The sequence below is a fragment of the Leuciscus leuciscus genome, assembly GCF_965113295.1.
Source record: "Leuciscus leuciscus genome assembly, chromosome: 25".
Classification (NCBI taxonomy): Eukaryota; Metazoa; Chordata; class Actinopteri; order Cypriniformes; family Leuciscidae; genus Leuciscus; species Leuciscus leuciscus.
The window spans coordinates 12992608-13019411 of NC_138724.1; the positions used below are offsets into that span (position 1 = coordinate 12992608).

General features: G+C 38.0%; 1 protein-coding gene across 10 annotated transcripts in view; it reads right to left on the reverse strand.

Moving 5' to 3' along the window:
* znf469 (zinc finger protein 469) overlaps window positions 1-26804 on the reverse strand; it is a 315321-nt gene that overhangs the window by 216370 nt on the left and 72147 nt on the right. For all 10 annotated transcript variants that reach the window (XM_082160387.1, XM_082160388.1, XM_082160386.1 and 7 more), the window contains one exon: window positions 7058-7108. The gene's annotated coding sequence lies outside the window, so the exon portion shown is untranslated. The remainder of the gene's footprint in view (window positions 1-7057; window positions 7109-26804) is intronic.

Consider the following 26804-nt stretch of genomic DNA (forward strand, 5'->3'; position numbering starts at 1 on the left):
ATTGTCTTAATTCTTCGTGGCACAGATTCAACAAGGTGTTGGACACATTCCTCAGAGATACTGACAGGATAGTGTCATGCAATTGCTGCAGATTTGTCGGCTGCACATCCAAAGATGCTCTATTGGATTGAGATCTGGTGACTGGAGTCAGTTTCCTTACAATGAACTCATTTTCATGTTCAATTATCCAGTTTTAGATGTGACGTGGCGTATTATCCTGCTGCAAGTATCCATCAGAAGATGCACTGTGGTCATAAAGGGATGGACATGGTCAGCAACAATACTCAGGTAGGCTGTGGCTTTTAAATGTTGCTCAACTGGAACTAAGAGGCCCAAAGTGTGCCAAGAAAATATCCAACACACCATTACACCAGCATCAGCCTGAACCTCTGATACAAGGCAGGATGGATCCATCCTTTCATGTTGTTTATGTCTAATTCTGACCCTACCATCTGAATGTCGCAGCAGGAATCGAGACCCATCAGACCGGTCAGGACAGGCACCCCGTGTGGTCTTCTGCTGCTGTAGCTCATCTGCTTCAAGGTTTGACGTGTTGCTCTTCTGCAGACCTCGCTTGTAACGACTGGTTATTTGAGTTATTGTTGTCTTTCTATCAGCTGGAACCAGTCTGGTCATTCTCCTCTGATCTCTGGCATCAACAAAGCATTTTCACCTACAGAACTGCCTCTCATTGGATAGTTTCTTTTTCTTTTTTCAGACCATTCTCTGTAAACCCTAGATGGTTCTGCGTGAAAATCCCAATAGATCAGCAGTTTTTAAAATACTCGCAATTTGACAAAAAAAGTAATCTAATAAGTAATCCAAGTTATTCATGAGATGACAAAGGCAAGTCTTGCTCAATTTGGTACTCATTGTTTTCAACATCACTTGATGTTAAAGAAAATGAACTGTGATTTCATTGTTGGAAAGGTTGTATTGCATTTCCCTGTAAGAGAAACCATAGGTTTCAAAAGTATCAGAAACGTGAATTTGAATCGGCATGCATCGCAACAATGTCCTTCCCTGGAGTCGATACTGGTAGAAGCTAATGCGATTTGCTTCATATGGCTTTACTTTCCCTGTAAGCTCTTACCGAAACACAATATCTGGCAACTGCTCCCGAAAACAAGGGGACTTATTTCCCTTGATTTTTCAGGATTCTGGCTCAAAGCAAAGGCCGAATCTGTGCGAATCCCCGTCTGTTGAGCGCACAAGGGGAATGTAGCACTTTGGTGCAAGCTCTGATACCTGATTGCTCTGGCAGGGATTATGCGGATCTGCACAATGGACGCTATCCCAGTTTCCACACAAATCCCAAGCTTCAAGCCTCGAAAGAGCTCTCAGACAGACATGCTCTTCAGTCCTGAGCTTAGGACACATCCTGCAGTGCTTACACTCTTAATCTCTTGTTCTTTCACGCATTTCTCCACTTCACTGTGTAATTGGTTCTGGTTTAAACTTGGGCTGTCAACCTAAAGATTGCAGATAATGAGATGATCTGGGGGAATCTCACGAAAAAAAATACCACACACAACAATTCTCAGTAGCTAACTGCCAGGATATCTACATTTTCTTGACTCAGAATCAGGGTTAGGAACTGAACACTGGGCCTTCAAAACTGGTTCCATAAAAAACAAAAAACAGAACCAAGTCCAATTCCTTTATGACTCCTCTTTTCAGCCAGTTCTTTTTTGTGAATCAAAGACATACAGATGCAGCCATTGTAGTCGGTCGCAGAACAAATTTTATGAGCAGGTTCTTTTAGTGGATCAAAAACATACAGTGTGACCATTGTAGTCCAATTCTTGTGAATTGTGAATTGAAAAGTGAATTGAACACATACAGCACTACCAGAGTAGTCCAATTCTCAAAGGAATTAATATTTTGAGTTAAACAGAAACACACAGAGCAACCATTGTAGTCAGAATCTTATGAGCAGGTTCTTAGTGAATCAAACACATACCAGTGTAGTACAAATCTCAACAAATAAATATTTTGAGTGGGTTATTTTTGGGAAAAAACAAACATATATAGGACAAGTAGAGTGGTCAAATTCCCCAACGAATGAATCATATGAACTGGATCATTTTAGTGAATCAAACACATCCAACACAACCAGTGTAGTTCAATTCCTGAATGAGTGAATCTTATGAGGCGGTTCTTTTTAGTGAATTAAAAACATCTATCATACAATTTACTGTATTACGCTGTACTTGCAGAATAAAGAATCCCCAATGAAAGGTTAAGGAAGCAAAATCTTCAAGAGGAGTCAGAACCAGAATCAATGACTTAGGATTCCCATCCCTGGCAAATTCTCCCTAAAAATATCATTTTTTTGACATAATATAAGATATTTTTATGACTAAAATTGTGAAATTAAATATTTAAAAATGTATTCTGTCCCAACAGGGCTGTCAGTCAATTAAAAAGTTTGAATCAAATCCATTAAATGCTATGCAGAATAACTTATGAAAAAATATAACAAAATCAAATTTTTAATATAATACGAATCACATCCATATTTAAATTGTTTTCCCTTGTTTTAGGGGGAAACATGACCCGGCCATTTCTTTGTGAGATTCACTCATCCTATCCTCATTACACCTTTGAGCGGAGTGTTTAACCTGAGGTTCCCCCAGTGCGCTTTTTTTTAGATAAAAGCTTCTGCTGAAAGACAAATAACTCAAACTAATCCTTTTGCTTTCTTTGTGTCCTAGAGATGAAATCGTACATCATTCACACAAGAGGATATGTGGATGTTCTAACATGCTTACACTTTGTAAGAACACTCATTTATTTGTCTTTTCTCTGTGTATTTGGGGAAAGACATATGTTTCTTCTGTGCTGACACTGGGTAGTCAAATTTGTTTTTCTGTCTTCTCATCTTCTATCTGCTGGTTTATTTTGTCTTAACTAATTCGTACACTCTGTCTCTCTTCAATTTCTCTTTCTCTGTATTTGTCTAACTGGTTGTTCACACAGGACACAGATTTTTTTCACCTTTAGCTCCGTTATTAATCAGAAATCAGTCTGATGGCAATAAAATGGTATATATTACAGGTTCTCTTTTATTTTACTGTATACTAATCAGTTACGTTTAACATGTTTTAGCTCAACATATTTTGTATGCTTAAACTGACAAGCTTATGTAGTTATTACACTGTCCATCATGTTGTCTTGAGCTCCGGCTTTCAAATGGTTTAAATAAATATAAATAAATATTAGGATTATTATAATCGTCAACAAATTTATATAGTACTATAAAATGCTTTTAGCATAAGAAGTTCAATTGCAGATGTTTTTATACAGATGTGACCTTGTTGATTGTAATTATGACAATCTTTTAACCCAGGATCATTAGAAAAAAAGTGCATGTGGCAACATTTCTGCAAAATGAAATTACATCGCGTCTTGCACGTTTTGCGACACTTTCAAAGTGAAATGGCAGCATGTTCAGTTTTATCAGAAACAGAAGAATGTGAATCTGGCAACGTTTTATTACGGTGCTAAAAGGTTAATTCTCCATCATGTTTTAAATCAAGTACCACCTAAATTAAACCCTAAACCTCAAGTCTCAAGTCTCCTAAATTCCTTCGAGGCGCAGCGCCGCTGCAAAATCTTCACATGATCAGTAATATCAAGACATTCACTTCATTCACATACACACCTAAAAACACTGAGACATGGCGACCGGCGGCGCTGCTAATGCGGTGGCTCTGAATCCACTTGTTGACAAGAAAGGAGGAAAGAGCCACATATGGAAATATTTTTGATTAGGCTAATGTCACGTAGCCATAAGGGGCCGTTCACATAGCGCGTTTTTTGCGCGTGCAAATTCGTTATTTCAAATGTTGGCGGCGGCAAGCGCGCTCATAACAGAAGCGACGCTGCGTTCGTTCTTCCAGGCGCGCCTCTGTTCATGGTTGCATAGCAACGACAGACGCCGCGGGAGAGCAAGCGCTTGTGGATAGGAGAAAGCGGTACAAACTGCGAAACTGGTACCGAGAACCATCAATTTTCACTGGTATTGGTACCGAATACTTGCATTTTGGTACTGTGACAACACTATTAGGTAGTTATAAATAGGCTAATCACAAACAGACCTTTTCTACGTTTAAGGCATTAAAGCTGCCGTCGGCAACATTATTTTGATCATATTCAGTGAAATTGACACTATAATCCGACAGAACAACATAAATAAGATGGTTTTAGAAAAAAAACAGAGCTTCTAACTCCACCTGGAGCGTGTTATTTGTTTTGCAAAAATCCAACGCTCCCGGATCATCGGGTCCAATCAGCGCAGGGGGGTGTGAGATCTGCCTGTCAATCACAGGTCGTGCACACGCCACAGATCCCCCCTCACTCGCGCACGTTAATCTCACATGCACACGCCACGCCTGAAGTTCGCCTGGAGATTGCATGAAGCGTGATGGCGGAGAGAAAATCTACTAACAAGCTTCCAATTCCTCGGTTATTGCTATCTATGGATAGATTAGCCAGGGCAGCCTACCTCCGAGTCCATGGTGTTGATAGATGCTGAAGAGACGGACGCGTTCACAGAAAATCAGGTACACACGCACAGTGACGCACTGACGAGCACGACCTCGATGGGAGGGTGCTCGCTGGTAGTGGGGAGGGGCATGAGAGTTGTAAACATTCAAAATTTGGGCTAATCGACCCAATCTGCCAGACTTGCCGACGGCAGCTTTAAACATACTGTGGGCTACATTCTCTTATCACTAAGTAGAAAGAGTTGAGTATCCTTAGAGATCTTCTATGAAAAGCTCAGAAAAATTAAGTGCTCACAGATTGGGTGTGGCCTTTGCCATTAAGATAACATTTTCAATAAATTGTAAATAATCTGACTCTGGGTTGTGCCGTTTCGTTTGTCCCCTATCAATTTCTACCTTATAGCTGAAAATTAACACAAAAGAAAAACATGAATAATCCTGTCTAAAATTATAAAAAAAAAGGTTTCTGCTTGTGACCAGTTCAAGGTACGTGCATCAATAATCATGCCTTGAATCTGTTGATGGTATGTCATATTTGTATGTCTCAAAATGTCCATTTCTATCCACAAAACTTGCCAGAAGTCACGGTTTAAGGGTTTATTTAAAAAAAAATTCTTGCCGGAAGTGCATGCCCACAGACCGGCACGTACCAGCACCTTTCACAACAGCAAACTTCAAATCAAGCACTATATGGTAAAAAAAAGTGTTTTGAGGTTATAATATAATCTTGTGCAATAAGTCTTTATTAATCGATAATCTACCCCTGTAATCATAATTCTGTATGTAAATTATTAATGATTAAAAAATGCTTGCCGTTTTACTGCCTCAACCAGACAAATGGACAAGTAATGTCCTAATAAGGCAGCATCCATATATGATTTTAATAAATATAATCATAGAGGCCACACTGAATATGTTATTATTGCATCCTGTTTTATAATATACTACAATACGCTGAGGTGCAAATAGTGTAAGAGTCTAATTACTATTTACACTTAGTGCAAAGAAAATACTATTTTCAAATTGCAGAAATAGCCACTGCCAAGAAAAAGATGTGGCACAGCAGTCCTAAAAGTCCCCCTCTAGTCAATAATTTGATCCCTTAAAACTCATCTTTGATCACCAAAATGACGTTTAAAAAATCTTTCCTGTGAAAAAATGATCTTCATGCCTTAAAATAGTTTTAATGTAACTCTACATCCTCGCTTCATTTAGTATACGCGGCTGCACAATAGTATCGCTCTTTAAAACATCGGACACATAACGGTAATTAATATGATTAGCCATTTGCTTGACTGTTATCAAACAGCTAATAATGTTTTGCTAATGTTAGACAAACTATGTTCCCGTTCACCATCTCAGTCTGCCTTCTAACAATCATCCGAAAAATGCCTTGAACAACTCAGAATGTCAGTGAAGAAAGGCATATAGTTCATCACAATATAGCTAGTGACGTCAGAAACTAAAGCGATTTCAAAACGCGTTTTTTCACTGCAGTTTTAAGAAGAAAATACTCAGCAATGGTTTTGACTTATGAATTTACTAATTTTTTGTTTTAAAGCACATTTCAAACACCACATAGACATATAAACAACATTAAAAACTTGATTTTCACCACAGGGGGACTTTAAGTCAGATTATTTGCTCCTCGTTCTCTTTTCCTTTGTAATCAGTCTTAACTATTGTTACTTCTTAACTGCACGTCCCTTTAACTTGGGCAACTCCTTCCTAAACCGTGAGCTCTCCGTGACCCCAGCGTCACACTGCCGCCAAAACAAAACTGAGAAGTTGTGCGACCCAGACCATAACCGCCAACATTACGCCATTGTGGCCTCTGTGCGTCGGGCTTTAACTGGACTAACAGGAGAGTAAATTGATTGGGACTGACTGGCTCATAAGATTATAGCAGCTTACAGCCAGATCTTTACATCATCAGCACTGGGGTTTTACTGAAGATGACGCCAACCGTTCTGGAACACATTTGCCAATCAGCATTACAAGCAACTGAGGGGCTCAGGAAATTAGCCCAAACTTATATAGGCAGAGTTGAAAAGCATGTGAGAGGTTGAAAGTCAATGGTCTTAAAGGACAGGTTAGGAATGATCAGAATGCAACTTTTGTTTCCAATTCATTTTTGATAACTAATTTCTTCCACCTAATTTGCAGCTTTTTCATGATTCAATGTCAAACTAGCCAAACAAGCCAAAAGAATAAAAGATCTGTACTCAAACTGAAGTTTAAAACCACACAACTTTGGAAAGGTTCAGATATACAAATAGCGTTCAATTGTAGAGGCTTTAAATTTAATTAAAAATATGATATCATAGCTTTCTTCTAGAATCACAGAATCACTCTCTTCACATTTAAGTGACGACAAATGTTTACGGAGTGGTTTTTAAATCTAACCCACAGTGCTGATTTACTGTAGATTAGCTGTAAGCCCACCAGATATAGGCTAGACTTTCTACAGAAATCTAGAAAGATGATCAGACAATGGGAGAAAAAGAGAAATACAAAAAAACGTGCTCACAAAAATCACAGCCTACCTATTGATGTATCTTTAATTTAAGGATCCCACACCAGAAAAATCCACGAACCTGGAGATAAACAGAACAAAACAAGGTCAGTGATGCACTAATTACTGATACTTCACTCTGTATACAAGATATGCAAATTTGACATTTAGCCTAGTTGATTAGATGCATTAGACTTCGTGAGAACAGGCATTAGCATGTTTTTTGTTTGTTTGTTTTTGTGGAGATTTTTAGACATTGGCATTTTCACCACATATCATACTTCATACTTTATCAAACTATCAAAAAAATCAACAATAATAATGAAATCAAATTATTAAATTAATGCATTATAAATTACTCTTTTAAATAAATCATTTAAAAATACTATTTAATTTAATGAGTTCACCTAAAATATCTGTTCACCTACAAGATCAGTTCACTTACATTATACGCTTTCCTACAAGATACGTCGTTCACCTAAGGCTACGTTCAGATTGTCAGTCCAAGTCAGAATCTTGTGCATATCTGATTGAAATCCGATCAGATTTAGCTAGTGTAAAAAAAAAATTTTTAAATCACGAATTTTACAAATCAGTTTCGTGCTAAATTCATATGTGGCTTAAAATCATATTTGAAAAAAATCGCATTTCGGGAAATCCGTTTCAGTCTGACTGCTCAGGTCGGATTTCACGTGGTTTATGTGACTTTCTGACACCACGACATGCTGAAAGTCACTGCAAAAACCGGTCGAGCAGAAAATGACAATATAATGGAGACATGTTTAGAGACAAACGGAGACGACCGCACGGAATAAAGCCGCTCATACCAGCCTCCTACGGTTCTGCCTCTGCCTCAGACGACGCACTAGTTTACACACTGTCGGATCAACAATATTTGGATTTGGACTGACAGTGTGAAAGTAGGCTAAGAGATCCGTTCACTTAAAAGATCCGTTCTTTTACAAGATTTCTTCACTTTGCTCAAAAACAATGATTCCTTTATAACCAAAACACTACTTGTCTGGTTTTAAATGTCCATCTGAACACTTAAAACACTTCAGCGTTGCTATTTAAAACCATTTCTTTGGTTTTTACAAACCATATGTGCTGGACTCACACCGAAACACCTGCTGATATGCTCTACAAACATCCATCAATGTCTCATTGTTATTACTGATTAGCATATGGCAGAGCGTCAGAAGGTTACTCCATTGTGCGTTCTTGGCGGAATCGGCAGGTTTGGGAGAATGAAGTGCTGTGATAAGTTTCAGCTGAACCTAAGCACGAGACACCGCAAAATGGTAAAATTTGGGTCATGAAATACACATACATCCCTTACCTCTAACCGCTCTTCCTTATGCAAACGTCTGATACACACACTCAGCTGGACTTGAAAGCCAAGCCAGCATGACCCTTGGAAAGCACAAGTGGAACACACAGGCTAATTGAATGAGCAACAGCTTCTCCTCAGACCAAGACACTTTTTTGGCGGGAAAATAGAAACTCAAATTGGACAAGGGTTCTGCTTTTTCTGGGGCCTTTTATTCATGTTGCGCTCATTCGGTGAGGCTCTTACCGTTCTTTAAGTATTCCCCCAACGCCACGGCACGTGTAATGTCATGAACCTTCATTATTCACCGCTCAACAGAGGAAAACAACTTTCAGATATAATAGAAATGGAAAGATTTGCTCCACTAAGCCCCTGCTGGCTTCGGCAAGACTCTTTGCTTCCACTCTTAACTTCTGCCAAATTCTGGAGAGCTGTTGACTTGTCTGGTATCGCTCCCAAGCCCACGTGAACATGTAAGGTCTCTAGAATCAGAGTGAAAACCACTGATATGAATACTAATGTGGTTTGTACATGCCCTAGCATTTTGAAGATCAATGTTGCCTGCAGATGCCAACGTATGGTGCGTTTCATTTGCAGTACGTCAATCAAAACAGCATGGCATATTAAAGTAGACAAATAGGATTAATCTGTGTGTAAACTGGCCATATTCTTTACAAGCGAGTTATTTGCAAACGCAAAAAAAAATTACATTGGTGGAATTGGCTAGGCTAACTAAAACAGAAGGCAGAATGTCAGTTATTGGCAACTTATCAAACAACGTTGCAATCAAGTTCAACAAGTGTACTTTGATAAGAGCAAACGAGTCATGAAATAAAAGTTAATTTAAAGCAACGGAACGCGAAACAAAAAACGACACAAACCACAACAAAAACAAAAACACAAAACAAAAACATCACAAAGCAAAACAAAATCACAAAACAAAAACTCAGACAAAACAAACCACAACAAAGCAAAACAAAAAACTAAATCACGAAAGCCACAAAAAACACACAAAAAACCACAAAGCAAAACAAAAAAACAAATCATTAAACTCTTTTTTTTTTTTTTTTTTGCCCCTCCTAGTTTTTCCTTCTTGATGTTCAATGGATAGCCAATTATAAAACATTAACCAACGCAAGCCAAACCTATAAAATTCTCCGTGTTGTTTCTATACACAAACTTTTTTAAACTGGAAATAGAACCCATATCATTTATATCTCACTGAGCCCACGATTTTGTGCATTTGAAAAGGAGACGACCACCAGTAAGAAAAGCAATGGTGCAGCTTAAGACGGATCAGGCTCAAAATGAGCACAGCCTTTTATATGTGAGATTAAACTGTGTTTACACAACCTCAGATTTCCCTCTCTGTCCTCTACAGTTACTCAAAGGTTTGTGTTTCAGTCATGTCCCTTGTAAATCACTGTCATGTGTTCAAAGTGCAGAGAGTCTGAATTAAAATCAATCTCCTTTAAAATGACAACCAATAAATGTATTGGTCAGTTTCAGTCTGCTTTTATGATCATAGTTCCTTTGGTATTGCCTAACCTGTTTTAATATATAAATATACTTGACTAGTTATTTTTCCATTTAAAAGGTCAAAACACATTTTTAAAAACAAAAAAAGAAAACATGCATTTCCTATATTAGGATGTATTCATGTGAGAAAGTCGAGTACAGTGTAATTTATTCAAATAAATGAATAATCAGAACATTTCTGAAGGATCATGTGACACTGAACACTAGATTAATGTCTGCTGACAATTCAGTTCTGATCACAGGAATAAATTACAATTTCTGACATCTGTCACCAAATTAATCTGCAAAATAATAACACATAATGCCAAAAGGAAATTACTCCCCCCACATCTTACATTGGTCTGGCAAACAGAGCTCTTAACATCTCTGCACATTAACTTCAGCATCAAATGAAGCTCTGAACATTATCCAACAAAACAAAGGACATGACTCAATAATTTGGCACACATCTCCACGCCAAATCACCATACCTGTATAATTTCCAAAAATGCGTCTTCCTGAATCACTTTGATCACTTTGATTCTGACTCTATACATCTGTTATTTTATACCACTATAGACATCTAAAAAGATCTTCATCTGTGAGAAAGCCCTTTTGCTTCAAGCAACATTTCTTAGAATAATACAGATGAAGAAGAGTTTGACAGCTTCCAAACAGCATCTCCAATGCAAACAAGCAGCATGAATCAGCTCTGGCCAGTGACATTAATCTCACTGACAAAAGCAGAATCCCCCAAAAACCAAATTGTGGAGCTTTCTGCGGTAAACCCAACATATCTCCAAAGAAGCCAGCAGAACAAGCTAAAATCCAGACGCAAATGACACCACACTTTCCAAACCTGAGGGCCGGACCAAGACACATGCTAAATTAATCATAAATAATCAAAGTAAACAGACTAAAACAATAAACTCCCCTTTCTTGCTGCTTTTAATGCAGTCGTAAAGAAAAACCAACGAGCCAAAAGATTTCAAACTGCAGCGTATTAACAAAAGGATAGCTGTGAAAAGGTGAAAGTGTTTTTTCCTGCTGGCTTTATACCTTCCAAACAGATTTCTTATGCGAATGGCTGAATAAGTAGAGGGCCAAACAGCCAGGCCTAAAAACAGAAAGAGGAAAAGGAAACTAATGAAAGAATAGCCACTTTTTTTTTAACTACTTAACCGACTGAATACAAAAGCAGCAAGACTTATGGAAGACTACAACTACAATAACACATAAAAACAGAACTGCCCTCCAGCGAACCGATCACAAAGTCACAGGAAAGGGTTCAGCGGTTCTGGTTTTGGACACTGATTTAAGACGACTGGCTTCAGCACAAAGCTTAAAGCCGAGGCCAAACAGAGCTCATAAGTCTTTTTTTGTTTGTTTTTTGTACAGTATTTTACAGTATGTGCACTTACCTAAAAAATTACTGGGTAATATAAGGTAACCACTACATGGGTTAAGGTTAGGTTTAGGTTTAGGTTCAGGCCAGGGTTAGGACCTAGTTATTACCCAGTTATTGTAATTACTATAAGTACATAGTATGTACAAGGGGAACATGACTGTAAAATAAACTGCTACCAGAATTCATTTATAAAATTAATTAGCTAGTACTAGAAGTCTAGTTCATTTCAATTAAATAAGAACAAAATAGCCATCTGGCAAAATTATGCTTTGGTATCAGGTGGCTTTACCAATTTTTCTTTAAGTGGTATGTCACTAAAAAAAGTTTGAGAATTGCTGACTTTGGTCAACAAAACAATGTTAATGAATACATTCGACCAACAGGTCAGGTTACTGAAAAAAAGGTCTGCAATGACGACCTGACAAACTGCTGGATCTTTGCATCAGGCTCTTCTTGCAATTTCAAGTTCAGTATTATGTCCGGTGAAATGTGGGTGCCAGATTTGGGCTTCAACTTAATGCAGGCATCTGTCTGATAATGTCTATGAGAAATGTTAATGGAAGTTCACACAAGAGGTTTATAGAGCCAGTATTAGAAGGGAGATGAACTGCCAAATGTCTTTGTAGATGTAGTCAAAGTCAATTAAAAGATAGTAAGTGTGACAAAACGGCTGTCTCCCCCTTATTATTAGCATTCTCAAGCCTGTCCTGGGGACCCACCACCACATCACCTTTTGTACGTCTCCCTCATCACACACACCCAATTCAAGTCTTGCAGTCTCTAATGAGCTAATAAGTTCTGGGTTTCCGACAGGAGTGGGTATGAGAGAGAGGAGGGGTGCAGTAACAACCAGGACTGGTGGCGCGTGATGAGGCACACCTGAATCGAATGGAGCCTCGTCACTGCTGCTTTACTTCCACTGTTCCAGGGAAGCAGAGCTGCTATGAAGAAGCTGCCGTCCCTCGAGTCCCAGACAGAAGAGGGGAGTGTGTGCCTCCTCTTACCTGGGGGCAAAACTCCTCGACTCTCCCTGCCTTCATGACTCCCAGTCACAGCGAGGACACTAGATAAGCTGTAAATTTGGAAACTTGTATGTCCATGGACACTTTATTCCCCTTTTTGGACATTTTTATCTTTATTTTATGTTAAATAAAAGCCTCTCAAACAAACACAAATAAATAAATGTCTGTTAACTTAGTAAACACAACTGTCCTTTCATTCTTCAAGTTTAAATTTAACTTTGAACAATATGGCAAATCTTTACCTATCCTCTAGAAGAATTCCCTGCGTTTTACATTTTTTAAGTTTTTCGAAGAAACTGACAAGTGTACGGCTGGGAGGAAAAAAAGGTTTTGCTTCCAAGTTTATTTTTTGTCAAAAGCACCCAATAAATCTGTCTAGTGTTGAGGCAAGTGTTCAGAGAAGTAACAACAGAACGAAGACTTGAACACAACACACCAGGACTTGAACGGCCAGGCCCTGCGTGTGGACCTCTCAGCCATGAACCGCATCCTAAACCCCTGACTCAAAAGCCTGCAAGAACATCTGCCCCCGTGGCAGGAAGATGCTGCGATCTTCTACCCCAATGTCCACTGGTGAATGAGGACAAGAGAGTTGAATACAGCAAGTGTGTGATTTCCACTTCAACCAAATGTTTGCTTTGGAATACTGGAAACCACAAAAATCCTAAGCCCTATTATTGTGTTAAGTGTGGATCAAAGTTATGGATCCCTGTTGGAGCCATTAATAATAAAAGAAACGTGATAGGCCAGCACATCCTTTGGAGTTTAACATGGATCTCCTACACACAGATCTACTGTTTTCAGAGTCTCCTACAGAAGCCTTTCGTGATTCATGTTCTCTAATGTGCATGTGTGTCTTGCTGCCATTTTGTGTTTGTAAAGTGTAAGGCCCTATGATATCCGTTTTATTGTTGGCCCAAATTCTGTTTAAATTTAACCCTACCAAACTTTCGTTGACGAGTCGTCGTGAAGACCTTTGAGTTTCTGCATATATATGATATAATGGCAGTTTTGAATCAAATAAAATGGTAAAATGTTCATAAAGTGACTTTCAGAGCAACTCTAGAGATAAAGTCTGGCATCATAGGGCCCTAAAAGTGGCTTGAAGGTTACAAGTTGAGGTAGACGAAGCCTTTGAGGTCTCAGTCTGCTAGGAGCCGGTTCTTTCAGGTGGTTGTCACTAAGAGCGGGTGTAAGAGCGGGGCCGGGGGCCTTAGCCCATCAGCTGGAGGACAAAGAGGGCCTGTGTCTCTGTAGGGATGGCCTACCCCTAGTAGGATTGATGGGGTGGTGTTGAAGGATGGAGATAGCAACCAAACAGACCATCTTTCACAGCCTGACCAGTGCCAGGGGCTTGTTTGGGGGCTGTGGCCCCCGTCAACACCTCTAAGCCCTGGCGAGGACAGTGGGGCTCTCCAAACTGGCCCAACCGTGGCCTTTATAAGACAGACAGGGATAATCCAGCCACCTCCCCCCAAAAAAAACATTCAACAATTGCGCGTGTGTCCGGACTGTAAGACATCTGTTATATTTGGATGAGAAAGAAAATAGCTGTACTTACATTTGAGGAACTGGATGGATCAAATGTGATTATTTTCCAGTGTGTGACAGAGGAGGGTCTCTGGAACACTACCTTATTCTCTTCTCTCACAAAGAAAAATCATCCTTCACTTCCAATAATGGCTGAATAGCAGCCAAACCATATTTGATAGACTTAAAAGCAACTCTTTAAATGCCTAATTGTGGTATTTAAGAGCCAATGATGAGTAAGGGTGTCCAAAGTAAAGATAATGAAACATCCTTTTTAAAAAATACAGTTTAAATGCTTATACCAAGTTGTCGGTTTCATATGGATTTGATAAACCTTTATACAATTTTCAAGAAAGGTTTCAGTTTGTGGGAGTCAATAGCCTCGTGGGCAGCGCTTCGAGACATGGTCATGGTACTTTCGGATCCCGCATCCCTGTCTCTCTCCAACATTTCTCTCCCGCTTTCTGTCAAAGGTCTACAACCATATATGAAAAATGCCCTGTATAACATGTTAATATATATATAATGATTTAATGACTCTAAAAATTAGCATTAGACGAAAAGTTTAGTACTGTTAATGTTAGGGCTGTAATGATATATGAAACCGAAATCGCAACACTCAGATCCACGAACCTGTGTCGCGGTGTGAGAAGGCAGAATCGCGATACACCCCTTCCAACTCCCATTATCCTTCCGAGTTATCCTTCCCGTCCAGATCCAATGCTACCACATCTTTAAATTACTATTAGTATTATTTGAAGTTAACATTATAAAATACGTTGAAATATAAACTCTCAGAAAATGCATTTAATACCAATATATTGAAACGTATTTTTACTCCCTTAATAAAGGAGTCCAGACATTAGAAAAATATCAGTCTACACATACGTTTTATATGTAATATGAGGGAAATACACATGCGTTACGGACGTGACACAAAAAATCTTTAACTTTTAGGTGGCACTAAAAGACTGCTTTAAAACTTTCACAGAATCCTCAAACAGAAAGCACAAAGCCTTTTTTTTTAAGTGAATTTCGTTTTGTATTAATTGTATCTTAATTTTAATCAATGTTTCATCAACCAATTGCCTGGAAACTGGAGCTCGTCTCATAAATGAACCGAAACTCAGCGTATAAGGTCTGCCTCACAGACCTGATAAATATATCTATAGAAAGTTTAAAATATCTACTTTTAAACAAAACAATTCAAGACGAAAGAAAACAGACTGCGCTCTGCTTATGTAATCCGTATGAAATGTGCATTTCTCTCTGGCGTGTTCACTACTGTGAAGATCGCGAGTCAGCATCGTCAACTTCATCTTTGCAGCCGACACTGACACAGAAAACACTTGTTTATTAATAAACAATTAAAATGTCTCCTTACTATCTTTGACATATTCATAATCATTACTTTTGCCGGTTCTTTGACAGCTTTTAGGTGCTTTATTGGCAGCGCCACCCTTACATGTTACATGAATGCGTCACCACCGCATCACAGACTGCCAGGGTTATTGTGGAGGGCGGGTTATTGGGGGGGGTTGAGTTAGTTATGTTTGTATTGAACTGTATGTTATGTTCTTTTGTTAAATGTGTTATAAAATTCAATAAAAATATGTTTGCAAAAAAGTGTGGAAAGATGAGGTAGAAGATAAATTGCTCATTGTTTCGGAAGCATTTGGCAAATAGGTCAGGGAACGGAGACACCGCATTCCCCCCAGGGAAACTCAAAAAGCAAAGCACATAAAGCCCCCCTTTTCCATCTTCCAGCTTTCAGAAACAAGTTTCCCTTTCATAGGAATTTATCTGCAATGCAAAGCAAAGAAATGAACACCACAGTGTCAAACATAAGCAAATATGTCATGAATTATATGATGGTAGATAGATATTATGCAGGACAAAATTGTAGGTCTGTATAATCATGATTTCAAATGATCTCTGGATGATTGACGGCGACGTCATGAGGTTTTGATAAAAGCTTTGAGAAATTCTGAGAAGCTCTGGTTTGTGGACAGGAAACGAACCCTGAGGTTGAGTACAGTCTTAAATGTTTTTTTTTCTGGTGAACATTACCAATTATATGCTTTAATTTGAGCCCTTAGGCAACCCTAACGCTAACCTTTACCCTACAAACTTGAGCAGCCGATCATCTCATTAACTCTCATTTACCAGTGGAAATATGACGCAGGAGTCACAGACAGCCAAGACATTTGCTCCAGATAAAAAAATGTCAATAAGCAGTGATATCCTCCAGACCAGAACGCATGTGGAACAAAACACTATAGAAACGATCAACTGCAATCTAAATCCCTGTCGGCTTTGAAGATCTCAGGCTGACGGAATAAAGCGACCAGAGGGCAAGAACTCGCTTTTAATGAAGAGTTGTTTTTGACATATTAAAAGTGAAGTAATTTCGGAATGTTAAAAAAAAAACTACACAGACAACCATAAATCGGTCAAGTAGATTATTTTCCATGATTAGTGTATACACTAGGCTCATATGGCGCTTTCAAAATATTGTTTTGTTTGTTTGAGCAGCCCAACATGTCATACCAGTATGAGTGGCTAAACCAATGGTATGAGCGTGGGACGGGATGAATCGAACTAGAACAATACTTTATTTTGAATGCAGAATTTGACAAATTTGATGCTGTGCAAAACATTATTTCCATAAGTGATATTTACCTAAACTTTTTTTTTCATATTCTTCACACAGGTGTCATATTTCACGATTTTAGAAAAAAAAATCTAAGATTGAAAGTCTGGATCTTGGATCAGGGTAGAAACAACAAAATATATAAAAGTAATTTAGCAAAGTAGCAAAAAGAAATGAAAATAAAGTTTTCATGACCGTTTTAATGTGACCTACATTTAACAAAAAGTTAAAATCTGCTAGTTAAAAAAAATTAAATAAAAACAACCTCTGAGATGTAAAAGTTTGAATTGCCAGTCATCCACTTTTTTCCAATGCCCCATTACACTTTGCAGGAATTGTGGGAGTAACTTCTATTAAACTCTAAACAATCAGTGAAAGGTTCACTCTATGAATGACTGCAATAAGCATTTTCTAAACCTGGATACAATGAGATTCTACTCTCCCTTCAACCATCAAACATTAAAAGGACATTTACAAGTGTAAAAGCATGAACAAATTACTACAACAAACCAGTTGTAATATTTTTCCAAGCAATATTACGGACGTGTTAAATATCGCTGTATAATATTAATATATGTCTGTATTGTAACATATAACATAACTTGAATCAAAATTGTTCATTAACTGGAACACTAAGTGATCATTTTTCAAAGTGATTTCCGTCACTTTGACAGACAATAAATATTGTATTTACCTGCTTTAGAAACACTGGGATTGGGTTAATAGGGATTAGAAGTGATAATTACCTTTTAAAGCATCCATATGAAAACAAACTTGTGAAGAGACGTGAGGATTTGTGGAAGAAAACGAGTGCATTCTAGTGAATTATTCATAGAATATATCAGAAATTTAAATCGGTACAGCAGACCTCGTATATGCTGTCTTTTTTCATACTGTTACAGCGGAAAACAAGGAGAAAAAAAAATTATCCAGAGGAAAATAATGTAGCTCTTGCCATAGATATTCTTGTAATACCACATTACGTTACATTTACCTCACATCTGAAAATGGAACAGAAATGTATGATTTTGAGTGGAACTCTCCTAACCTGTAAGTGTCTCCCATAATCTAAATCACAGTAAGCTTGTTAGGAAAAAGGTGAATACAATATTGTAAAAATTACATATCATTATGTATAGACTTGCAGTTCAATGTGGGAATCAGTTGTGAAATTAGCAATGGCTCTAAATTATTCATTTACTGATTCGAACTATTTATTCATTCATAAGTCTGATTCAAGCCACTAACACACAGGCTAGATTGAGAACTTAAAAAGAACCATTCATTAATTTGTTTGCAAATTGGCCATGACGCAGATTTTATTCAAACTTTTTTTTTATTTTGGGTAGGATTTTACTCACTGTGTGGAGTTCAGAAAGGCCCAATGAAGTGCCTTGAAACGTGCAGCATTTTTCAATGCGTTGAAGTAATTTCCACTGAAACAGGGAAACAGGGCGGGGCATATCGAGCAGCTCCTCCCCTTTTAATAATAGCCAATAGCATTTTGTTTATATCACAGCTCGGCCAGAGTCGTTGAGCTCAGTAAAGCCGCATTTGACAGCTTATGACAGCCACAGTCTAATAGATTCCCTTTTAGATGTAATATAAAACTGTTACTAAAGCACAACAGTTAACATATTCATGCGGAGGATGTGTAGTTTAAAAACTGTTATTTATGTTGGCGCATGGCATCGGTATGATCTCTTCTACTTGTCAGTGCTGTCTCTAATGCCGAGTCTGTTTCTAATCTCCTCCATATCACTTTAAAATATAGCATTTTGTGCAGCATTCAAATGGGTCAGATATGTTTTGTGATCTGCGGTGACTCGCGGATATCTGTGCTTTCGTGTCTCTGGACCGGAGCAAGCTGTGTGCGTGCTGCGGCAGTTCGTGTGACACTAACATGAAGCCAGACTTCATTCTCCCCAATGGAAAGCATCGTTCCCTATCCCCTATATAGTGCATATGTGCCATTCACCATATAGAAAATAGTAATTGTGTGGACAAGTGACCGATTTCAGCCGCAGCTTCATCGTCTATTTATAATGTAGGGGGCGGGACGCTTCAGATTCTAGAGCATTTGATTGGACAGAAAATCTGATGAGAGGCTGAAGTGCAGAGTGATGTCATCAAAATCATTGATCCATATTGGCAGAAGTGAGAGACTACGTTTTGAACGCTTAAATCTTCTAAATGCGAATTTTGTCATTGTTTTGGAGCACAATAGCTTATAGATAACCTGAAGGTTAACAAATTCATACTAAAAGCCTAAAACCTTCCATTTTGATTTCATGGGGACTTTCAGAAGAAGCAGGAGAAGTTTGTGGGCCAATATTACAACTATTGCTTAAAATTGTGGTTGATTTTAACAAAATCGTATCACCAAATATTAAACTTCGCCGTGCAACTCGTCCCAAATCTTTCCAAAACATGAATACCGTCTCAAACCATCCGGCTTGTTTAAATTACAGCTGAACAATTAATTTACTGAGTGAGTCTGATTCAAACCACTAAGACACAGGCCAGATCGAGATTGTGAATCTTCTTAACTGGTCATTTGTTAGCAAATTGGCAGATTTTATTCAATTTTATTTTTCCAACTCATCCTAAATCATTTGTGCTAGGAACATGAATACCAACATCAAATCACATGGCTTAGAGAAGCTCCTGGTCAGGATCAGATCCTTTATTTAAAAAGACATATCTTCCCACAAACCTCTGATCCACCGAACATGCATATATTGCAAGTCAGTTCTGATCTATTCTGCTCTGGTCTCGACTGCAGTGGCGAGGGGCTTTTCCCCCTACAAAAGCTCTCCAGAACTGTTCTTCTCAAAGTAATGAAGTCAGTGTGTGACAGCTAAAAGATTGCTCTGTCCCGTCCAAATCTCCCATGGCTCTTAACCGAACACAGAGCTGCTTTGCAGATAGGAGCACTGCAAAATGTATCCATTTGAAGAAGGCTGTTGTCCAAACGTCCACGTGTATAAAAGAAAAACACAATCATTATTACTCTCACATTTCCATATGCAACTGACCGGGCCGTGACCGCTCAGCTGCGAATTGGTCCCATAAATCTTTGACTAAAAAAGGGACCGAAAGCAGTTTACGACTTTATGGCCTTATTTTCCATTCCAAAATCCTCAGGCGAAATGCAAACATCGCAAATGATGAAACACTCAAATTTAGGGTACTTAATATCCTCCGTTTCTGTTCTGAAGGACAGAAATACCTTTCCATTGATCAAATGTGAAATAATGAAAAGCATGAGCCAAAGGAAACCACTAGACTGATGCAGAGCTGCTGTTCGGGGTCACGCTATTGGACTGGACAAAATCTTAAAAGACCTGGAATAAGATGTTGGATTGAGTTGAGCCGATTTATTGGAGCAGGCAAGGACAGGTCTAAAGATGCAGTGCCGAAGGAGCAAAGATGTTGTTTTTGAGACTCTAGCCCAAGTTGATGGATGTTGAAGCAAGTAGGAACTTGCTTTGAGGAGATAAGAATCAAATTCTCAACCCAAAAAAGCCCAGGGCAGCATCTGAAGCAGGACCGAAGACCTTCAGATGAGCATCCAAGCTCTCAATCAAAGATAAAAAGTAGTAAAAAACATCCTTTTATGTCACTGAAATAGTTCATTAGTAAAGAAATTAGTAAATTTCTGTCATACATCTGTCATACATCAAACATTTCTACCAAAACAATAAACTGCACACCTGGTGTGACATCTTTCTCTGCTTGTGTACTACAAAATCAATCAAAAATAAAAATCATTTATTTTATGCAAAATGCAGTTTTATATTATTTATAATATATTTTATATTATATTTAACATTCATTAGAGACTGCTGACTCCGCCTATTGCACTTAAAAAAAAAAATTTGTCCAAAAATAATAATAATAGTTGTGTAGAAGTTCAAAGTTATGAACAAACAAGCACAAAAACGCTATTTATATATCATTCATAGAGCGTAAAAAAAAAAAAATGTTTTCGTTTGGACGTTTATCTAACATCTGAAATGTTACTACTTGCTTCATAACATTCAGAGAACATTCAAAAGTAACGTTCCATTAATGTTTGAAGAATGATGAAATGGAATGTTTCCTTAACGTTCGCATAAACCAACATTCAGAAGTAACATTTTCATAACTTAATGGGAACATTAGCAAAACGTTCTTAGAACATATTTTTGTTAGTTGAAAAGCAGACTTTTTTGACATGCAAACAAAAAGTTTTGAAGCAAATCTTTTTGATACTGAAAAAAATTTTGTTTGCTAAACAACCTCCATGCCTCCAAAGATACCCTCTTTTGGCCAAATTCTAAAGCATCCTTCATTACATTCTGGTATTGCCTTTTTAATGTATTGCGCCAGGCACTGTGAACAATACATACAAGATGGCAGACAAAATGGCAATTTTAAATATAATTTAATACCAATACAAAAAGCATTAAAAATTACAATTGCAGTCATTATCTATGCTTAAAGCATCATGACGATTCCTGAAAGATGCCCCACTTTGTGCTTGATCAGCTGATCGTTAGCATAGCAATGCGCTAATCCTAAACTCTATTGGAATTACTTGTGAATCAAGCTATTTGTGTTATTACAGAGTTGAAGCGTTTCAGTTAATTATAAAGTTCCAATGCTGTTAGAAAACTACCTACTTCCACTGGTCTTCTTTCTACAACAACCAAAAGTGCTAACAATAACGGCAATCGTAATAATATAATCCTAGGTGGCAGGAAACTAATAAAGGTTAAACGTGACACCCACAGTTGCCTTTGAGCTTTGAAACTGCAGACGTGTGAGAGCTTTCAAAAATCTCTGTCAATCACACAGATACTCGACTCTCAAAGTAATCTGAGAGAAATCTTATATAGAGAGAGAAACTAAGAGTGAATGAAAAAAGAACAGCAACAGAAAAACTGCACCAATTACTAATCAAACATGACAACATGATCAGATATAGTTAATACAAATATAAAAAAAAAATCATTTTCAAATCATTTTATAGCTTCAATATTATTTCATTTACATGTGGGCGGTACCGAAACACTGATTTCATCTTATTGGTCAAACCAGACCTTCTTCTGTACAGCATTAATTCTACGCCATTGCCAATGTTTTTACACTTTAATAAGATGGTGACACTTTACAAGGTCTCATTTGTAAACATTAGTTTATGTACATGAACTAACAAGAAGCTATACATTTGTTACAGGATTTATTCATCTTTGTTAATGTTAGGTAACAAAAATCCAGCTGTTCATTGTTTGTTCATGTTAGTTCACAGTGCTTTAACTAATGATAACAAACACAACATTTGATTTTAATAATGTATTAGTAAATGTTGAAACTAACATTAACTAAGATTAATAAATGCTGTAGAAGTATTTTTCATTCTCAGTTCATGTTAACTAAAGAAGTTCGCTAATGTTAACTAATGAAACCTTATTGTAAAGTGAAACCAATCAAATATTGTCAGGAACCACTCACTGTTAAAGGACAAGTTCGGTATTTTACACTTAAAGCCCTGTTTACAGATCGTATCTGATGAAATAGAACGGTTAAGATTAAAATTTGGACACATGCTGCTGTCCCGAGAATTTTAGGTTAATTTCGCTTCCCCCCACCACCCCCACAATGGTTGTCTATATGCACTGGAAGATTCCGTCCTAAAAACACATTCAACTTTCGTTTACAATGACGTGAAACTCACCGAGTGGTCAGGGGTGTTCACTGATATGTTCCATCAAAAATCGCTGAAAAAGATGCATTCCAACAGGTTTTATCGTAGTTTTTGTCCAACTCCATTGACTTAATAGGACGTGCTGTGAGACCGCAGCACCTTTACGATATTACTCTGCCGCTTCTTCTTCTGCTTCTTCTGTGTATTCAATGAAATGCCCGTGGTTTGCTTGCAATTGGCAAAGGTGCATTATCGCCACCAACTGGGCTGGAGTGTCTATTATTCAAGCTCTCAACGGAAGAATCACGGGTGTGACGCGTTTGGCAAAATAGGTCCACAAAAGCGAAATAAACCTAAAATTCTCGGGACAGGAGCATGTGTCCAAATTTTAATCTTAACCGTTCTATTTCATCAGATACGATCTGTAAACAGGGCTTTAAGTGTAAAATACCGAACTTGTCCTTTAACTGCACATGCCATTTTAAGCAGAAATATGTTGCTGGGCACATAATTAGTTCTGCTTCTGTGACTTGCAAAGTCGAATATACAACAAAATGGCAAGCCATAGGCTACAGTATGATGACGATATGGAGTGTATTGTTTGTTTGTTATTTTTATATGTAATAACATTAATTATGATTTGAAGTAGTCTCTACTAGGGATTGCACAAACTCGACAAGTCAACTTTAATGCTCTGCCATGACGCTTTAAGCTTGACGTTGACTAGTCGCTGATCATGCCCTATAGAGAGTGCAACAGGATAAGAAATCTTTGAAGTCCACTTTTACGCTCCTTTTCCAACAGTTAAAATGACAAATAAATACTTTGAGAGCGCTCCTCAAGATATGTTTGATTATACCATCTGGATGCTCAAAATTGATTGGGTGAATGCACATTTTAGTTAATCGCCGTTCTAAACTAATGCGCAGCTGCATTGCAACGCACATATACAGTACAAACAGTAGCTCGCGAGTGTAGAAATGTATTGTCAACACTGTTCTGTGATTTATAGGGCTGTAGTCAACCAAAGAAATGCTTAGTCGACCAAAGTCCTGTCCTGCTTAGTCAAAAAAAAAAAAAGACGTGATGTTTTGCATTTTGATTGAACATTTATTAAACAATTGTCATAGAGCATTTATAAAACAACAACGAAAAATCCTAACAAAAGCTCTCGTTTATACAGGCTGTATATTCTTCTTTACTTTCAAAAGCTATGGGTTAACTTTTGTCCAGCCGATCTAGGCGTTTTAAAACAAACACACAAAAAACCCAAATAGCCTTAAAAACAATCCTAATAATAATAGGCTGTATAGTAGGAAGGTTTATTTTCGTTTTGTTACATTATTTAGGCTATTTTCAAACGCGTCAAGTGTACAAATAAAAACAAAAACATAAGAAAACACGATCTATTGAGTCAGCATAATAAAGCCGGTAAGGCTACTTATGGTGCGTTCACACCGGACACGAATAGCGCGTCAGGCGCGAGTGATTTCAATGTTAAGTCAATGCAAAGACGCGCGTAAAAAATTCCTGCGGCGCGAATGAGGCGTAGAGCGCGGTAGATCTGCAGATCTGCAGGCCTAATCCACCTTTTTTATGTTGTGGGCCAAGAACACTAACATGTCCACATTCTTGGATAAAAAAAAGACAGCTCCTCGACTTGTTAACAATAAATCCTGCTTTGGAAAATATGCGCTCTGCAGGAGTGGAGGTTGCAGGGATGCAGAGCACGCGTTTGGCTGCCCGAGCAAGTCGTGGATATCTCTCCTCATTATTTAGCTATCCGCATAGCTTGCACTCCAGTCTTGTCGTCTTTTTTTGTAAAATGCAGCCAGACAAAAGATTTAGATTTCTTGGACATTTTGTCGACTAAAGCCAAAACAAGTAGCGTTCTAACTGAATGAATACAGCAAAACTACCTATATTCCTTACTGAGCGCAAAGCAGCAGTGCAGCCAGCCACAGGTGCGGTTCACGAGTGTCCTACGTGGTGCGCTAAACTGTGGCTGTTACAAAATGTAAAGTTGCATTTAAAGTTGGGGATAAAACATAGGCTAATTATATTTAGAATACAGTAATAGGGTATATAACTGCTTATAAAGGAATAAATATCAAGGAGTAAATCAATGAAAATGTCTTTATTGGTGAAAAAAAAAATGCAACTGGTCGACCTATGAGAATGTCAGTCGACCAAGACGGCATCGACCGATTAGTCGACTAAACGACTAAAGTTGACAGCCCTAGTGATTTGTCAGTAAAATAGCTTAGAAACGGAAAAATTCTAGCATATATTTCTTAGTAACTAAAAGCCACAGCTTCATTATTAGAAGAGAGACGCTGCCAGGTAGAATTAATTCACACGCAATCGGTTTCTGACTAATGCATTCGTATCTATGGAATCTTTACTGTGCAACTTTATCTGTATCTGATTTAGAACGAGCAGAAATCGGTGAGAAATATAACGACACAAAGACAAAAGAACTGATAGAAATAAGCTTTTATGTAGATGTGCTGTGTCGTATGCCATAGCTGTGCACAAGGCAACCCGCGTTCGAGTCTCAGCTCGAGGTGCAGGCTTATTTGTTCACTAATGACGTCATCAGTGACTAGTTGATGTCGACTTGACTTTAATCACATAAATGTTGGCTCAAAAAAATGATCTGAAGTCGTTTAACCCCTAGTCCCTACTTGTTTTTCCATGTGCCATTGATCAATGCCGTATTTCCCTAAAAAGTTAAATGTTTTGTTATAACCTTACTGTACTGCCGCTATATTGCAGTGATATCTATTCTGAAGTGATCAGGAAAGGATCAGAGCACTTGCTCGTATCAAAGGATCGAATTGCCCGGCAAATTTATACCAAACTTTATGAATTAAAACCATTCATCATCATCCAATCAGATGATAGGGGAATTTCAGTGCCACCCACATGCGAATGACATATGACAATAAATATATATATAAACCGATTCATAAACCACAAACAAAAAAGGAGATCCAAAATCTCATTGTTCGTCCGTTACATAAAAGTTATTCCTTTTCAAATAGAAAATAAAATGGACAAAATGTGCACGCAGACCTTTTTTCAAAGACCAGCATATAGAAATATTGACTCTTTTTTTCATTTGCTAGATTGAATAGAATAATTGAAGACCAGTTTTGATGCACCTTTTTCATACATCTTTGATGCACCTTTTCATGCTTTCATTGTACACATTGTATAATAAAAACTCAGACCCAAATGGAAGTATGGAAATTATGTATGACCAAAAATATGAAACAAATCAAAACTCAAAAACTAGCACTATCTAATCTAAATTGCTAACATGATTGTGCATTCAAACTTTTGTCTGGTGGTGTTTGTAAAGGAGGAACGATACCAGGCTTGACTGGATGGTAGTAGAAAAAACTTTTGAGATCTGATTGGCTGATGAGAATGAGCAAAAGGAGAGCGTCGTAAGCCAAGGAGCCGCAGAAGGACTAAGCAAGGTAATGAGCGTTCCTCAGGGGCAGTTTGAAATCGACGCTCTCAAAGACAAACACAAGGACAGCATGCATAATCGCAGCAATCAGCTGACGGCGAGTGCTCGGGAATCGGCCACACGGCGTACTTTGCAATCAGCACGTCCCCCCAAAGCAGTAGCTCCAGATGCTTCTAGTCAGCTGGGTGCTGTAGACTCGTGACCTGGCCCCCTTCAGATCCTGCCGGGGGGGATGGAGCGACATCACGGATTGGTAATGTAACCACGAATACCCGGCCTCAAAGGAAGCACGGGGTGTTTGGGAAAGTACTTGGGTAAGGAAGCCAGATTCAATCTTTTTTTTCTTGAAAACACACCTCCCTCTGTGCATAATCACTTCCATCTGCAGAGGCCAGATGGAAAAAAAAACAATAGTCCGGGAAAAATGATACATGTCATTATGATGCGTATCATAATTTCGAAAGCATTCAGAGTCTCGATCAAGCGGCAAAACAGTTATGTGTATGTGAAATCGTTTGAGAGATCGGTAATGCAACTGGTATCATCCCTGGGATGTCCCCGATCCCGAGCTCAAGAGACGAGATCAGGACTCTCTAAAAACAACGCAGCAAAAGGCCAGACCTCAAATACTGTGCTGTGATAAGTAGTATGCTATTTTATCATCACCTGGAGGATGATAAAAGGGGGGAGGGCATAAAGTTTCCAAAAGGGAGCAATGCCGTAGAACCATTTTTGGTTCCTCAAAGAACCTTTCAGCAAACAGTTCTTTAAATAATAATTTATTCTTAGTGTGAGAACATTTAAAAAAATCTAAATAACTTTTTTCCACTATAAAGAACCTTATGTGGAATGGAAACATTCTTTAGATGTGAAACATTGTTTATGGAACCACTGATGCCAAGAACCTTTATTTTTAAGAGTGAAGAACCATTTTTGGTACCCCAAAGAACCAATATTATAGTATTATAGAATAATAATAAAAATTCTTACTGTGAAGAACATTTCAATAACTGAAACTTTTTGGTTATAATTGTTCATGTCATTGTTACTGAAAGTGGTTTTAGTAAAAAAAAATAAAAAATAAATCATATAAAATTTTTTCTTTTCTATGCAGAAGCAGTCCTATAGAAAAATCACCCCAATC